We start from the raw sequence: 17,830 nt of genomic DNA on the forward strand, positions 1-17,830 counted from the left end.
GCCAAGGAGGAGTTTGCTGGGTGCACTTGAGGTGCTTGGCCAGGTAAGCCCTGGGCCAGCTCAGGTAGAAGAGGGGTCCTGTCGTCCCTCTCTAGGGTCTCCCCGAGACGCCCTCTAGCACCTGCAGGGGGTCAGGCCAAGAGGCACAGCAGCCAGGGGGAAGAGGGGAGAAGTTGGAAGATGAGGGGCCAATGCAATGATTGGCCCAGGCCCCTGAGTTAACGGAACCCCCACCCACCAGCCATGGAGTCCACAGCATTCAGTGGTCTGACTGTTTTGCATTAAATTTGTGTCACTTTGTGAGTGGCCTTTGGCAGGGAGGAGGGTCTAAGCCACAGCCTTTTGAGTTATTTTCATCACCTGATCCATTCACTCATTTATCCATTCAATTATGTAGCGACCTTTTTGCAATGTCGACTCCATGCCGGAAACTGGGTATCAGCGTTATATGCAGAGGTGACCAAAACATGGTCCTAAACAAGATACAACTTTGCCAACCCATGATTGAAACGGCCCACCTCTCATGAAAATTACATGTCAGCGAGGCAAACACCAGGAAAGAATCAGGTACTCCCACAGCGTGGTGGGCACTGGGGTCAGGATGTGCAGCATCCTAGGGACCCAGGGAAGGCAGTCCCCACCCTGGCTTGGGGTCAGGGATGCTTCCCGCAGTGTGTCTGAACTGATTTCAAAGGATGAGGAGGAGTTTTCTAGGTGAAAAACGACAAGAGGATATTCCTGGTGAAAGGAGTAGCGTGTGCAAAGCCGTGCAGGACCAATGAATGGCTTGGAGGCAGAACTTCTTAGCAGCCTGAAGTGTGTGCACAGAGATGAGGCTGTTAAGGGAGGCAGGGGCTCATGGGTCCAGAGAGACCTGCGCTATCATGCTAAGGAGGTGGCCCTTCTTCTCGAAGGAAGGAGAATCCTCGTAAGTCTAACATGGATGTCTGGGGGATCCACTGTGTTTATCCCTCTCTCTCTCTGCAAGCCAGGAGGAGCCTGGGTGGACTGAGGGAGTCTGAAAGCAACAACGCCATGGAGGAGGCTACATCCCGGGCCCCAGGGCTAAGAGACAGGGCAGCGTGGGTGTGGATGAGCAGGAGGAGGCCACTGGAGAGACACGGCAGAGTGGCAGCCGATGGGAGGTGCGGGAAAGCACGTGGGTAGTAGAAGATGTCCGCAGTCTTCAGGGGAGGTGCCCTTCACTGAGTGATGGAGGCCAGATGCCCGGGTTATGTGCCCAATGATTACAGTCATTGGTCTTCCCTCACAGGAGGAGACCCCTCCCTCCCTCCCCCACGCTGCCCGGAGCCGCGGCTGTCAGTCACACTACTAGCAGGCCCCAGAAGTCATTTGCACACTCCTCGGTGATCTGGATGGCTTCCCTTCCCTGTGAGAATAAATGAGAAAACCCGACTCCTCCGGGTGCCAGATTTGTGTTCCTGTGCGAGGAGATTGTTTTTTCTGTTTTGCATCTGTGTGTACGTTAAACAGCAAGAAGAAAGTCGTGAAACTCAAGGAGTTTCCCCAAAAGTAAATCAATTTGCGGTTGACTGTGCTGTGGAATTTGTTTGCAAACCTACGAGAGCGCAGCGAGCTTAAAAAAGATGCAGTTGGATGAGCCTGCAAAGTTTTGGAAAGTTCTTTGAACACATGTAAACATGATATGTGTAAGCAAATGTTTAACTTGCCTTTTTTACTTCTACAAATTATATTATGAAATCAGACGTCTGTGACTTCTTAAGAATGTCAAATCAGTGTGTTCCTTCAAAACAGATAATTGCCTCGTGCTGCTCCCTTTCCAGGCTCCGGGGCTGGGAAGGGTGGGTTTGCAGCCTGACAATGAATAAAAGCTTATTGGCAACGTGGGCTTGCACGATGGAGGTAGAGAGGAGGCAGGACGCTGGGGCTCCCCGGGAGCTGGGCTCCTGGACACAGATGACTGCCCTCGGGAGGAGGAGGAGGAGAGCACACCTCTGCCCTCCTCTTCCCAGGACCCTGTGCCCTGGGATGGTCCCCCGCCCTCCATCAGGGGAGACCAGCGCTCTCTCCTCTCCTAGGGAAGGATGCGTGGCGCAAAATGAATGAGACCTGATAGTGGAACCAGCACTACTCTCATAACTCTGCACCTGGAGAACCAGGATGGAAGCAGCTAGAATTAAACTGCCCCTTGCTGGTGCCAAACGCGATGAAATGTGCCAGATTAGTATTTAGGAGCGCGGCTGATGTGTGGCCCGGGTCATCTGCTTGGCCACACGTATTGTCGCTGGGAGAGTGCATTGCTGTGCTGCGGAGCGAAGATGCCAGAGATAGACCGTGTGTGTCGGTATTGCATGCTCACACGTACAATTAAGCTGTTATTACCTGACACTTCTCCCAACATTGTCGCCATTCCTGGGAAGACATCCTCTGGCATGGTTGCTGAGCTCTTCATGAAGTCAATGCCTAGACCCGCCCCTGCACCCCAAGGTCTCCTTCCACACCCCACGCCCAGACCTGATGCCTGCGGATGCTAATAGCAACACATGTGCATTCCAGGGGACAGAGGACCACATAGCGCTTAATATGCAAGTAGGCATTAATTTGATTCCTTGGGTGCAAAACAATGTCAATGGGGCCATTATAATGCATATGCTACTGCTCCGGAGCCCAATTAAACCAAAGCGTTATTGTTATCTTGCATTATCCATAGCAGATGTGTGTATGATAGATTATTGGGGATGCAGTTTACAGTGTCGTACATTATTTATTTCCAATTTATTAGTTTGTTGTTGTGGCGTTGGAGAGACTGTTTTACATGGAAAGTAAGCTCGCATTAAAGAAATAGGTGTCGTGTCTTGGTTTGGAAATTGTAAAACCACAGAGCTGCCCTTTTCCCAAAGTCTGACAGGGTTTTACTGGGTCTCTGGGACTGGAGAGACCTATTAAGTGTCTTCCCGGTGCTGATGTGTGTTCCAGGTCGATTGGCTCATTCAACGGACAGAATTGCTGCTGAATAGATAGTGCTGAATGCACTGGCCTAAGAGACGAGTGCTCTGCCCTCAAGGAGCTTACTGTGGTTACATGAACCTTCTTTCTCTCTCTCTTTGTCTGTCTGTCTCTCTCTCTCTCTCTCTCTCTCTCTCTCTCTCTCTTTCACACACTCACAAACATACACACAAAAGGAGAGAGACAGACAGAGATTGAGAGAGGGCAAATGACAAATTGATAAATATCCTTGGTTTATAGATGAGGGTGTTCTGAAACCTTGAGGAAAGGAAGTGACTCAACTAAGGTCACTCAACTAGTGAAGGAACAGATGGGGGAAGAAGCTAGCATTTGGTAACCCCAATATGGGACCTTTACCCATTGCATCTCTAAAGAGTGAAAGGTACATAGATCAATGAGCTGCCTCCATAGCTCTCAAGGTCAAGGAGCTCCGTGTTTAGAGAATGCAGGTCATGACTTTTGCATGCTCCTAACACTCTTTAACCAACAGGAGGCAGTAAAAGGATGACATTTGAATTGGTGTCACATGGGGAGGGGTCACAGTCACCTCCCTCTCTTGAGGAGATCTGTTCTAACTTCAGGATCCCAGGGGATATCCCTCTATCTATTACAAATATTTTTCTAACTTAAAAACTAAAATTATGACGCATCTCATGGTTGGTGAAATGAATGGGCTGTGTGGATATGCTGACGTGGGCTGGTATCTTTCAGGAGGGGGCTTCTCACCTCTCCAAGACCTAGTCTTTATCCTGTAAAGTAGTAGCACTGCCCGCATTAGAAGGCGCAGGAGGATGAAAGGAGACAATGCCTGGGAGCCCACGGTGCAGACCGTGCACCTGTCAGGTGACTTGTCGTCGATGACAAGGTTGTTCATGGCAGAGGAAACATCCCCTGTGGTTTCTTGCTGGCATCATATCCACCTAGAAAGGCTCTAATTCTCCTGTTTTTCAGAGGTACTACCAGGATCCCACAGTAACTTTTCTAAACCAGGCAAGAACATATAGGAATCCAAGCCAGTCTTTGGTCTGGCTTTTGAGAGCCAATTACACCTCTCCCCAATTCCACATTCAGTGCGCTTATGCTGGCAGCTTGAAATTGGCCATGGCAGGAGTATTTACACCAAGGGAAGAGGCAACTGCTGCAGTGCAAGGCTATTTCTCCTGAGACAGCCATTGCCGAATGGGGCTCATTACCCTCAAGGAGCTTAGGAGCCATTTTACTATCGATCTACTTACATTTCACTCTTTAGGGAAGCAATGGGTAAAGGTCCCATATTGGGTTGCCAAACTCTAGCTAGCTTCTTCCCCCAATGGCTCCCTGTGCCTAGGCTTTATGTGTTATCAAATAATAATGGTCTAGTGTCCTTGTTATGGTTTGGTTCTTTAAAGGGAGGCACTCTCAACCATCCGGGAGAAGTCTGAGCAGGTGTTACCCAGTAGGTAGGTTCAAGTAGATTTTAAGATGCATCACCTCCCAAGGACACTTCAGAACATGGGGTCTCTTCAGCCAGTTCTAACTGTGGGCCCCTGCACAGCGTCACCTGGTATGTCATCAGCACAGGTTTTTCTTCAAAATTTCAGAAGCAGAGACCCCTGTGGCTGGCTGACCAGGGTCCCTGCCAAGAGCAGTTCTCAGTGAGAATGCACAGAAGTGAGTTCCTCGCTGGAATCAGGCCACCTCCTCCAGGGCAGGGAGGGAAAGCGACTATTTCCAGATGACATTTTTGCAGACACATCAGTTCAGAGCTGAAGAGCCCTCTGCCCTGATATCAAAGGACTCCATGGTGGGGGATGGGAAAGAATGAAACCACTGCTAATGGCAGTTCCATGAACTACATTTTTTTTTAATCATCAAAATCATTTGCAGCTGCTCGGGGGTTTCAGGAATGGGGTCACCTTTTGTCACCATTACCAGATCTGTGATCTCTAAGCAAAGCAAAGAGCGTCAAATGGGAACCTAACCACACACAAACACTGTGCTCCTACACTGTATACGCATACTATGTTAAGAAACAAACAAATACACACCAGAAAGCCCCAGCCATTTGGATTTGTGGGATAGGGAGTGGACCAGAAACTTTGGGCGGCTGTGTCATTCTTCTAACAAGAATCACAAGCAGGTAGGAGAAAGTAAATGAGGTTTTGTCTGACTCCTCCACTACAGAACCCCCTCTACACACACATGCACATTTCTCTAAATGACAGGATCACTACATTACCTGGATAAAAAAAAAAAAAATTCTAGGTGCATCTTCTGACATAAACAATTCTTAGAATATTCCCATGTCGAGAGACAAGGTTGCCCTGGACCAGAGTGGCTCAGTTGGTTGAGCGTTGACCCATGCAGCAAGAGGTTGCAAGTTCTATTCCTGGTCAAGGGCACATGGCAGGGTTGCAGGCTCAATCCCCAGTAGGGTGTGTGCAGGAGGCAGCTGATCAATGTTTCATTCTCACATCGATGTTGCTCTCTCTCTCTCTCTCTCTCTCTCTCTCTCTCTCTCTCTCTCAAATCAATAAAAATATATTAAAAATAGAGGGCATATAGAGGACACTGTTTTTTATCCTATAATTAGTGGACTCACAGACTCCTTTTTTGTTTTATTAAGGCAACGGGATGGGAATCTTGACATCAAACTCTTCTGGAAACAAATATTCAAACAAAACAATTGGGACATATGGTCCTATACTGACTGCATTCATTTCTCACACTTACATTTATAAATAGAAAGGAACCGAGCCCAATCATCTTCCTCTCCTCCTCCTCCTCCTCCTCTTGCCATCATCATCATCATCATCATCATCATCATCATCATCATCATCGTGGTAGTTATACCTTCAGAATCTTGTTGAGTTTTTCTGTATAAACCACAGAAGACCCTTCTCTTCTCTGTTCATCAGCCACTACTCACAGATGTCTTGGAACTTTCCTCTGGAGAATGAGTAAAAAGAGAGAAGACACTTCTGCTCAGCCTACCAAAGTCCAAACTTAAAAGCGGGCTGGTTTCCAGGAAGTCACTAGAGGCTTTGAAGCGAGGAAGGAGAACTTCCTTTGACTCCAAGAAACATGTGCACTGCTCACGTCCCTACCATGTCCTTCTCCTGCCCCATCGCACCCAGTCATGCAATTGCATATTTGACACACAGCTCAAACCTGCCTCTCTGCTCAGTGCCCTCTAATAGGGAATTAACCCTGTAGACTGAGCTCAGGCATTTCCAGCACAGTTAAAAAAAGAACTCTGTGGTTGGGTTCGGCTGGGGTGGTATGGCTCCCCAGTTAATGTAATCATATTACAAGCACTTGTATTAAAATCATATGCAAGATGAAAATTGGTCTAAACGGCAGCAACTAGGCAAAGACAAAGAAAGATCTGTGAGTTGTCGTAATTGGTAAAGAAATGTTGGTGGGGAAAAAGTACTGACAGACACCCATACCATACTCATGCACACATGCACAGAGAGCCCATGGAGCGTGCAAAGGCGTTTGCAAGGGTGTTTGCAAGGTCATTTGCAAAGGCGCACACGGGTTTCTGCCAAAGCTCCTCTCCAAATGTATACCTCTGAGGGACACAGATGGCCTTGGCCAGGGAGGGCAGTGTGCTGGTCAGCCGTGGAGACCTCAGACCTTGCCCAGACCAGGGCCATGCCACGTCCCACTGTAGCGATTGGGGTACCATGCTTTCATCATCCTCTGGTACTTGGCCAGGCAGGACCTGGCCGGTCGCCACTGGAGAGCCAGCAGCTTCCCTGGTGTGGTCCTGGTTTTTGTTGGCAGTTCAGCTCTGCTGTTTTATATGCTCCTGCGGTAGAAATTCAGTCTATCAAAACTTTAAAGTTTCTCATACTATTGGACCTGCGAACACAAAAGCACCTCCTGCGACCGCCCCACCCCTCCCTTTACACAAAGAGTATCAGGCTTTTTCTATTTTGTTCTACTTCAAACATGCTGTCCTGGGACTAGGAGGGTGGCATGTAAGGGTTTCTCAGCAGGACTCCCTGCAGACCTGAAGCCATGCCTGGGTCTCCCATTGCCCCTCAAAGACAGACTTGGCAAAGAGGCCAGGAGAAGCCTCACAGACCATCCTGGTGCGTGAGCAAGTCAGACACAGGAGGTGCCCACAGGTGAAGATTTCAAGCACTTCGGGATAGTCACAGATGTGTCACAGACCTCGCTGGAGCTGGGGCAAGAGTGACAGTGGGAGTGGAATTGTCATCCATGGCTCATTTCCCTGCTCATCCCACTGTGTCTTGGGCTGTTGTCAACTTGACTCTTCCATCCTGGCTTTCCTGGGAGGACCTATCTCAGAACAGATGGCTTCATTCCGGCAACAAACAGTGAACTTGGGAAGGAAGACAGGGGACATGAAGCCTGAAACTGTTGGTACGGCTAACGCTGGAGAGCATGCTGGACCACACCGGGAGAGGCCTTCCCACTCGCACAAAAGAAAAGTGTTTTCCCTGACAGACCACAACCAACTGGTTCGACGACTTTGGAAGTTTCATGTCTTTCTTTCTTTTTTTTGTTCATCAGTCTAAAATTTTCTTAGTGGTTAGAAGGATAGGTCCACTTATGTTTTCTTTTTCCACTTCATTTATTATTATTATTATTATTATTATTATTATTATTATTTTGGAGTTCTTATAATAGACCAATTAGCATGGTTAAATATTCTGGTGAAAGTGGATTTGGAAATGGTTTTAATTAATGACTTTAGCTACTGCAGATTCAGCAAAAGCAGAACCTTTTTGATGTGTGTGTGCTGGGGGAGGTGAACATTACACTTGTGGCAATTGCTTTCTGGATTTTATTATTCTCTCTCCCATTATACACTTCTCAGTATTCGGTCTGGCTCCTCTTTTAAAAATGTAGCGATTTCCTCTTAAATGACGTCATTGTAGGAAAGACCAGAGCTTTGCAAACTTGAATTTAGTGACAGGAATCCCCAGCATTTATATGCATGTTAACATGAGTATAAAAATGATGTGGATTAGCTAGGCAGCTATAGCTCTGATTTCTGTTTTCTTTTCACCTTCTTGCCTTCTCTTTCTCCCTCCATCCCACCTTTCCCTCCTCTCTCTCTATCTTTTCCAAATATCTCAAAGAACTTTCTAAGTGTCAAAGTCTGTGTTTAGAGTAGTGAAAGTAGAGGGTGACCAGGAAGTTCTTGACCTTATAACATGGGGTGATAGGTAGTCATCCTATCTAATAAAGAGAGAATATGGAAATTGACCATCACTCCATCACGAAGATGGCAGTGCCCAGTCCTCTCAGCCCTGCCAGAGTCCCCCAGTCCCAGGGGGCGGGGGGGGGCAACTGCTGAGAGCAGGCAGTGTGAGCAGCCTGGAGGAATGCTTGCTTCATTCCCGGGGCAACGAGGCAAGCTTTCCACCCCGGCTGCGGAGGGCCTCTAGGCAGCAGGCAGCGGGCACAGAGCGGCTGGAGTGGGGGAGGGATGCTTGCATCATCACCCTGGCGATGAGGCAAGTGTTCCATGCCTGGCCACGGAGGGCCTCTGGCCAGGCCGGGTGCAGAATGCTTGCATTGTTGCTGGCTGGGCTCAGGGACCCCCACCCCCGTGCACAAATTTCATGCACCGGGCCTCTAGTAGGATATAAGAATTAAGAAAGGACACAGGAACGTGGGAAGAAGACCACACCGGGTCTCTCAGGGGCCCAGTGAGGTCCTCCAGTTCATCTTGGTGCCCTCAGTGGGAGCAAGGAAGAACCATTGAGGGATTCCTGGCAGAGCTGAGTTTCTTACTAAGTCTGGAAAGATCAGTCGATGGTCCCCTGGTGCTTGAGAGGTATAGATGAGCTGGATGCTCTAAGCACTCCAACCTAAGGAAAATCTAAAAAAAGAAACAGTAGGCTGGGTTCCTGGATCTGCAAGGAATTTGATAGATTTGCAATGCAGAGAAAAGAGGTCAGGAGATACAAGTCATGGGTGGGTGGGTAATGTGAACCGAGGTCTGTGAGACTGGAAGTCCCACACATGTGCCCTTATCCCATGCTGCCTTTCAGGATCCAGGGCAGGTCATGTAAACAGCGTGTCCTAAAGAAAGTCAATGTTCCTTGCTCTAAACCAGGTGAGGTAGGTAAGCTCATATCTCCATCCCCTGAAGGCCTTTCTTCGTTGCTTCCTTCTGGAAACTTCATCCATGTTGTAGGCTGTATGCAGTATGGCTCCCCAAGGCCATGGCTGGGGAACTTTCTGCTCTTTCATGGGGTTGTTGGTTTTTGTGTGGGGCTAGGGAAAGAGTGGGCATTTGGCCCAGCTGGCATGGCTCAGTGGTTGAGCATCAATCTATGAGCCAGGTTCAATTCCTGGTCAGGGCACATACCTAGGTTGCAGGCTTGGTTCACAGTGTGGGGCATGCAGGAGGCAGCCAATCAATGATTCTCTCTCATCATTGATGTTTCTCTCTCTCCTCCCTCTCCCTGCCTCTCTGAAATCAATAAAAAAAATATTTTTTAAAAGGAGTGGCCATTTATTTGTATTTGTCATCTGTCATTATTGTAACCAATTACCATCAACTGGGTGGCTGGAAGCAGCACAAGGTATGTTCCCACAGTCCTGCGGGACAAGTATGACGTGGGTCTCACTGAGCTAGATCCAGTTGCTGGTGGGACTGTGTTTCTTTCCGGGGCTCCAGCGGAAAGGATGCCTCCTGGCCCTTCCCGTTTCTGAAGGCTCCCCACCATCCTGGCCAGAGGTGCCTCCCTCTCCTCCAAGGCCAGAACCATGGCATCTCACTGCCCTGGCTTCCCTCCCTCTGCCTACACTCCACTGGGCAAGGTTACCCAAGTTTAAGGACTCTCCTGGCACACTTAAGGTTACCCGAGTTTAAGGACTCTCCTGGTAATCCAAGATAATCCCCCCACCTCAAAATCTTCAACTTTACACCTGCCAAGTCCTCCTTTCCACCAAAGGGGACCTTGTCACCAGTCCCACTAGGACGGGGGCATGGTTAGGGAACCACAACTCTTCTCATCGTGGCGGGTCATCACGGAGACTCAGTGGCTGTCTCCACACAGCGGCTGCTCCCTGGGCAGCACCTTCCTGCCTGCTCCTTCTTGCTCAGCGGATGGCAAGCACACACGAATGGGGAGCACCCTTGTCCCTCCTACAGAGCCACTTCGTGATGACTCAGAAGCAGCTCTCCCATCCTCAGGTCATACCTCCACTCCCGTCGCTGCCCCCACATGCTCCCCCCCACCGCACAAGACCTTGTCCATCTCCACATTCACCCTGGACTCCCCCCACCCCGTGCCTTCATTCACTCTGGTCCCTTTTTCGTAATGCCTGCCCCCTTTCGTAATTACATATTCCAAATTCCACCTGTTTCTTGAGGCTTAACGTAAATGGCACCTCCTCTAGGGAGCCTTTGAGGGGTTATCCTAATGGGAGAAGGATTTTTCTAAGTCAGGCATTGATAAACTATGGCCCTTCGACCAAGCCCAACCGTCACCTGTTTTGGGAACTGGAAGGTATTGGAGCTCAGGAAGGCCATTCTTTTCTGTATCGTCTGCAGCTGCTCTCATGCGATGACAGCCAAGTTAAGATGCTGGGACTGAGACTGTGTGGCCAGCTGAGCGAAAGCTACTGACCCGTTTCTTGCCCTTTTCAGGAAAAAGCAATTGCTAACCCCTGCTATGAGCCATGAACCTGTGATCATGTTGTGAGTAATTTCTATGACATGGTTTGAATGCTGAATGCTGCTATTGACCTTAGTGTGTGTGTGTGTGTGTGTGTGTGTGTGTGTGTGTGTGTTGGTGTGTGTGTTGGTGTGTGTGTTGGTGTGTATAATATCCCACCATGGGCAAGATGATTCCATTCAGCACAGGAGACTCCGTCTTGCTGGGAAGCACTGAAAAGACGACAGCTTCTGTCATCAGAAAGGGGTGTTCCCTGTGCAACCTTGGGCAGACTGCTCAACCTCTCTGATGTTTAGTTTCTTTATCTGTAGCAATGAGGGTACCACCACCTGCTATAGCGAACCTCTCTGAGGGTCCAAATGAGCAACGAGTTCTCTGTCCTAGCACAGCGCATGGCACATACTAGGTCTTTTCTACCAGGGAGGAAACATGTTCCCATTTCTCCTGAATCTCATCCATGCCACGCTCACAAGGGCCAGCATCTCTTGGAGGCCCAGTGCCTCATGACATTGACATGGAAATCCTGACATTGAACCTGAAATAGCCAACTCTTGGAAGGCGGTGTAGGAGTCTACCTTAGACGCAGCCCTCACTCATTCCACAGACTGAGCCTCCTGCTGCTGGAAACTTCCCGTCATTAGGGGCCCGGGCTGGGCTCCAGCGGGTGCCCTGGAGAGCAGAGGTTTCTTCTCCCATTACCAGCCTCCGCAGCCAGCCTGTCCCCCCAGGACTAAGATCTTATAAACATCAGCCCATCCTCAGGGGGGGATCCGCTGAGGGCCCCCCATTGATTCCAGATGGAGAAGAGATAGTTTGGAGGAACAAATGTTAATTTTCTCTCTTCAGTGAGAAACGCACAGCGACAGCACAATCACAGACAACACCACCTAAAGGCCTCCTTGAAAGCACGACGCAGAGCAGGCAGCAATGCTCAGGGCCAGCCGAGCGCAGTGATGCCTGCAGGGTGTCCTTCGGAGACCTGACCAGGGCCAGGTGGGGACCAGGGGTGGGGCAGGCTCGGGCGGCTTCCAGGGCAAGAGGAGAGGTGCCAACAAACAACCAAGTGGCAATCTTTGAGCGGAAGCCGACTCTTGGAAAGGTTTTAGCTCCTTAATTTCCTCCTATGGGCTGTGCAGCTACTCGGGGAAAACCCCAGCGGACGCCCGTACAACACTGTGCTTTTCCAGGGCAGGCAAACAGCCCATCTGCTGAGCTCCTGGCATCCCCTTCTTTTTCCAGTAGAGAACTTTTGAGTGCCTAAGCCGCGGCCTAGGCTCACATCAGGAATGGCGAACCCTGGCCTCACCCTCAGATCCCCACCTACACACAGCCCCCACAGCCACACCAAGGTTCACTTGAATCACATGGAACACAGATGGGATTTTTTTTTCACATCTAATTCAAACAGTACCAGAGGCACCTCGAAGTATCTGAGAGAGCCTGGGCTGTGACTGAGACAATGAGGGCATAGGACTCATTCAATCACTCTTCAGTTCTGTGGTTTTGAGCAAATCACACAGCCTCTCTGAGCCACAATTCCATGAACGGAGGTGGGGCATCGACCCTCACCTCCTGTGATGGTGGAAAGTGCCCATGAAAGTGCTGAAGAGCCCTAGACAACTGTGCAGAGAGCATCTGCACCTGCCATGATTGCTAATGAAATGAACCACCCTACTCCTCTCTGCCTGCATTAAAGGACGAAGGACATGCCCGGCAGGCGTGACTCCATGGCTGAGCATCAACCTATGAACCAGGAGGTCATGGTTCAGGTCAGGGCACAGGCCCGGGTTGTTGGTTCAATCCCCAGTGTGTGGGATGCAGGAGGTAGTCAATCAATGATTCTCTCTCATCATTGATATTTCTATCTCTCTCTTCCTCTCCCTTTCTCTCTGAAATCAATAAAGATATATTCAAAACATTATAGGACAGGGAGACACCACACTGTGAGGGAAAAGGTTCATTGGATGAGGAGATATAACGCTGGGAGACAGTTTAAATTTTGTTTCTGTGAGAGAGTAACAGTTGTCAGATAAGAAAGAACATTTAAATAGCATGCGTGTGCACCACACTGGTGGGGCAGCCTCTGTGTGTCAGGTACAAGCACCTGAGGGCCAGAGCTTGGGATGCAGGGAAGAAGATCTGCCCATCCCTCTCGATGGAGCCCTCCTCAAAGCTCCTCAACCATGGTGCGATGGTGCAGGTCTCAGGGCATCTAGCTGGTTGTTACTCTTTGACCTTCTCACTGATTCATCCATCCATCTATTTATCCATCCACCCATCCATCCATCCATCCATCCATCCATCCATCTATTTATCCATCCATCCATCCATCCATCCATCCATCCATCCATCCATCATCCATCCATCCATCCACTCATTCAACCACGCTCTGTGGAAGCCTCTCTGTGTCAGGTTCCATGCTCTGTGTCAGGGCTGCAGGGATGACTCGAGTACCATCCATCACTACCAGGCACTCGTGAGCATGTGGAGGAAATGGAGATCCTAGGACACCATTGTGATAGAGGTAGAGACAGCTCAGATGGAAGTCCAGGTACAGAGAGGGGAACCAGGGAGCTCTTTGGGGGAAAGGGTAGGCTTTGCAGAGGGGAGAGTAGGTGGCATTCTCGGGGCAGGGGGGGGGGGGGGTCCTTGTCTTAAACATGAGTTGCCGAGGGAACAAACAGAGGAGTAATGGCACAGAAGCCTGAAAGCAGCATGCCTGGGGTCGGGCACTGTAGGGAAACACCGCTGTGAGGGAAGTCGGTGAGGAGTGGCGGGAAGGTGATGCCCATGAGACCAATCGGGGGAGATGGCAGCAGCTTGTAATACCATGTAAATGAATGGGAGGGTCCGGACCCTGTGCACATGGAGCTTTCGCCTTATACACATTTGATCAGGGAGACCTCTGGCTCCTCACAGCATCCCTCCCCCCGTTTGTGCACCTGGCCGTGTGGCTGAGAAATCAGCCTCCGCTGAAGGGACAAGGGGAGAAGGGTGTGTGTGCCAGGCCAATCTCACTGGTGATGATGGAGCTTATCTGTTCAGCAATAAACTCAGGTACCAAGGTGTGCTTTTTCCCAATGAACATATTGACCAAATGGATGTCCAAAACAGCGTCTACTCTCATTTTTGCTTCCCTGGTGACTTTGTGTTTCTCAATCCCTAATGCTTTCATCACACCTTAAAATGCAGGTGCTCGTGGCTGCACGTGGAGACCCTGTATACAATACCTTGCCTTCCTCCCTCCCCGCCCCTCCTCCCACTCACTTCCTCAGTGCCAACCCTGCCTTCCGGGCCCCTGGAGGAGACGTCCAGAGCCCCACAGGAAGCAGCTCCTGGGAGCAGTCTGGCTGGGCATGCTCATGGCCTCAGGGTCAGGAGGGTTGGCCCTGGTGCCCACTGTGCGGGAATCTGAGTGCAGCGGGATGTATGGGCAGCACAGAGGAGGCCTGGCATGGCATGCCCATGCAGTGGACCATAGGAAGGGCACATCTCAGCCTGGCCCTGAACTCGGATACCTCAGGGGGAGAGAGACCGGAGGACACAGCAGCTGCCCATGGCTTCCAGGTCCCCCTTCCAGGTCACCCCTCTTGGGCCCCTGAGGGTTAAGTGAGAGAGCAGGAAGGCGCTTGGACAGGTAAGTGCCTGACTCATGGGCGGAGCCCAATAAAAGCAATCACTGTGATTGTTACTATTGGCAGGAGAGTCATGTGACTGAACAAGGAGATGATGGGATACACACACCCTAAGGAAGACATTCCACTTCAGGGGAGGGACCCCGGACTTCGTGCCCATGCGCTGGGGGAGTTTGCTCCTACAGAAGTGAGAACTTGGCTGATTTCTTTAACACTGCAGGTGCCAAGGTTGCTTTCGATTGGATGGGTCACCGATGCTTTACACGAAGCCTTATGAAAGGTTAAGAAATAGATCACCCCTAATTTCCAGGTGTGCTCCCCAATCTCAGGTCACAGCACCCACGGCTCCCGGGGGCCCGTGGACTCCTCTCTAGTAGGTACAGGAGCCGGGTGACAGGTCAGTCACCCACAGAGGGTACAGCCCCTGGCAGCTGCTCCCCTTCCCCACCCCCCGCTGCCAGGCGGCCACTGCTGGGCCCAGCTCACTGTGGGCCTTGCAGCCTTGCCCTGACCCGAGGCGCTTGGGTGGCTTTGTTCCCCGCCCCTTGGGAACCCACGCAGAGTGGAGAGCAGGATGCCAGCTGGGGAACAATGAGTTCACGTCATTCTTGCTAAATTATGCAAAAGGCCTGAGTCACCCTCTCCAAATGCAGGTGAGCCCATCCCACGCTGTCCTCAGCGACCAGGAGCGCCCCCGCCCCACCCGCCAAGGGGCAAGCAGGACCCCGTGGGTGGACGGAGGGGTGGAGAAGGCAGGTGGATGGGGTGGTTTTCCCGAAACAGAAATGGGACAAGTGAGAAAGCTCAGGGCTCAGGCCCTGGGGCCTCGGAGCAGCTGGTCACAGCACCAGCCAGCCTGCCCCATCCTCCGTCCTCCACTGGGGCACCTTCACCAGACAAACACGGTGTCACACTTCTGGGGAGCTACCAGGACCAGCCTGGACCCTCCCTGCAGGGCCGGGAGCAAGCAGCTTGTCCACCTCTGCCTCTTTCTAGCCCCTGCAGCCAGCGTAGCAAAGGGAAAATTGCAGGTGAGGAAGCGTGGCAGAGTTTAAGCACCTACTGTGTGCCCAGTGCTTGCGTTCTAGAACAAGCCTGTGGGCGGAGCCCTGGTCTCCTGGTGCAGAGGGCCGGGGTTTGCCTGAGGAGGTGAAGGGAGTTCTCACCTGGAAAAGGAAAGACACAGGTTCGTCTCCTGTGCTCTCAACACCTCCGCGTGGTCCAAGAGCGGATGTTTACAGTGGCATACAACCTGCCAGCCCAGCCAGCTGCGGGGACGCCAGGCAGCTTCCCAGAGAGTCCTGTCCGCACCTGCTCTCCCTGCCCCCACCCTGGCCTCCCAGAGCAGGGCAGAGCCGGCCAGCGAGGCCGCACACCTGCCCCGGAGCCTTGTGCTGAGACCCAGCCCAGCCACGTGCACTGAGGACGGAGCGGGGGCCTCACCTCTGCACCTGAACTATTCACACCAACAGTCTCCACCTGGCGCTCCCCTCCCGGGGAGTGGAGAGCATCAGAGGAGGGAATGTCTGGGAAGGCACGTGTCTGCAGGAGGCCTGTGCAGGCCTCGATACCATGGGCTATTATTCCGTTTCTAACTGGCTGGCCGTCCGTCACCCACACGCTGTGGCCATGTGGGAAAATCTGAAATAAACATCTGTATGAGGTTGAGATAATACCAAACTCCCTAGTGACTCGTTTCTTCCAGCAGGTTTAGGCACCCCCATATATATAGGGCAGGCTTCCGGGAGGGAGGGGAGAGAAATGCCAAGAGGGGGGTGGTCATTGGACGTCTTGCATGTCCTACAAGGAGCTCGGGCTTTTTTGTTTTGTTTTGTTTTGTTTTTGTTTGTTTGTTTCAGTAAATTTTTTTTTATTGAGGTATTATATGTGTACATATCTTACCATTACCCCCCCCAACCCACACCCATACATGCCCTCACCCCCCAGAGTTTTGCTTCCATTGTTTATGCTTATATGCATGTATACAAGCCCTTCGTTTGATTTCTTATCTCCCCCACCTCTCCCTAACTTTCCCCCTGTAATTTGACAGTCTGTTTGTTGCTTTACTGTCTCTGTATCTATCTTTTGGTTCATCAGTTTATAATGTTCTTTATTATCCATAAATGTGTGCGATCATGTGGTATTTTTCTTTCATTGACTGGCTTATTTCACTTAGTATAATATTCTCCAATTCCATCCAGGTTGCTGCAAATGATGAGAATTCCTTCTTTTTTTATGGCAGCATAGTATTCCATTGTGTAGATGTACCACAGTTTTCTGATCCAGTCATCTGCTGACGGGCACCTAGGCTGTTGAGCTCGGGCTTTTTCCTAAAAGGACTGGGAACCCTCTAGAGCAGTGGCACTTCACGTGCCGGGGCTGGGGGGCTGTTTTCTTTTCCCACACTTTTGCATGCAATTTCCAGTCTGATCACAGGCCACATGGAGTCCACTTTTGGTCACATATCTGGTTTAGAGGCCACACTTGAGCAGGTGGAAGGTGGCTCGAATGGGGCAGGTCTGGTAGCCCGAGGCCCGGCAGCTTGAGGCCGCAGAGCCGCTGGTGGTAAGCTCGCCTCAGCTGTCCCTGGGGCACAAGGAGCCCGCCTCTGCCTCTCTCCCTTCTGCAGCCACAGAGGCCCCAGCCAGCTCACCGCCTGTCCCAGGCTGTGTCTGTGTGTCTGTCCTTGCAAATGACACCAGCTGCCCACTCAGCCCTCACAGCCCGGACATACCCACCAGGTATAAGACAGGGGCCCTGCCCAAGGAGGCCACGGCGGCCACCCTTCCTGGCTCCGGCTTTGGGAGGCCCCACCCTCCGTATTCATTCGTCCCCCCTCTTGGCTTCAGAGGAGGGGAATTAAGACAGTGATCAAAATCACACAGAAGGGGCAGAAGTGTCCGCCTGCCCTCCCAGCAGGCTGTCCCCTTCCTGGTGTGATGTGGTGTGGGGGCCCCCTGCTCCACCGGGAATCGCCAATCCCACCAGGGGACCGGCGTTAATTAATCCTCTGTTACTGTTGAAATTGCCTGGTCCCGAGGGGCGGCCCGCTGAGCAGGAATATTATTTTAAACACACACCGTAAACAACACCGCTTCTCCGGGGAGCCCGGGGCCGTGGCTCCGACCCCTTCGCTGTGGGAATCACTTCTTTTTTGCCAGCTTCTAAACTTAGCACCTTGTCTCTCTTTGCCCTGTTCTGTAAGGTTGGATTTCTCTAAAACATCCTACGGGGGGAAGGTCAGAAGGAAAGATCCACCAACACATGCTACATATCTTGGCTTCCCTATGAAACGATCATGCATGAACTTCCTTAAAGCATCAGCAGCTAATAGCTGACAATTATAATGAACCTGGTACTGTTCAAGGCCATGCAGATAGATTATCTGTAACACGTGCACCTACCTATGTAAAGCATATATTTTCTTATCTATTTAAACATTTTTACTTAAACATTTATTTAAAATTGGACAACAACATAATGTAGGCATTACTATTAATCTGGTTTTACAGGGACAGGGCACAGAAAGCATAAGGAACTTTCTGGAAGTCACAC

Source organism: Cnephaeus nilssonii, assembly GCF_951640355.1.
Source record: "Cnephaeus nilssonii genome assembly, chromosome: 4".
In the NCBI taxonomy this organism is placed as follows: domain Eukaryota; kingdom Metazoa; phylum Chordata; class Mammalia; order Chiroptera; family Vespertilionidae; genus Cnephaeus; species Cnephaeus nilssonii.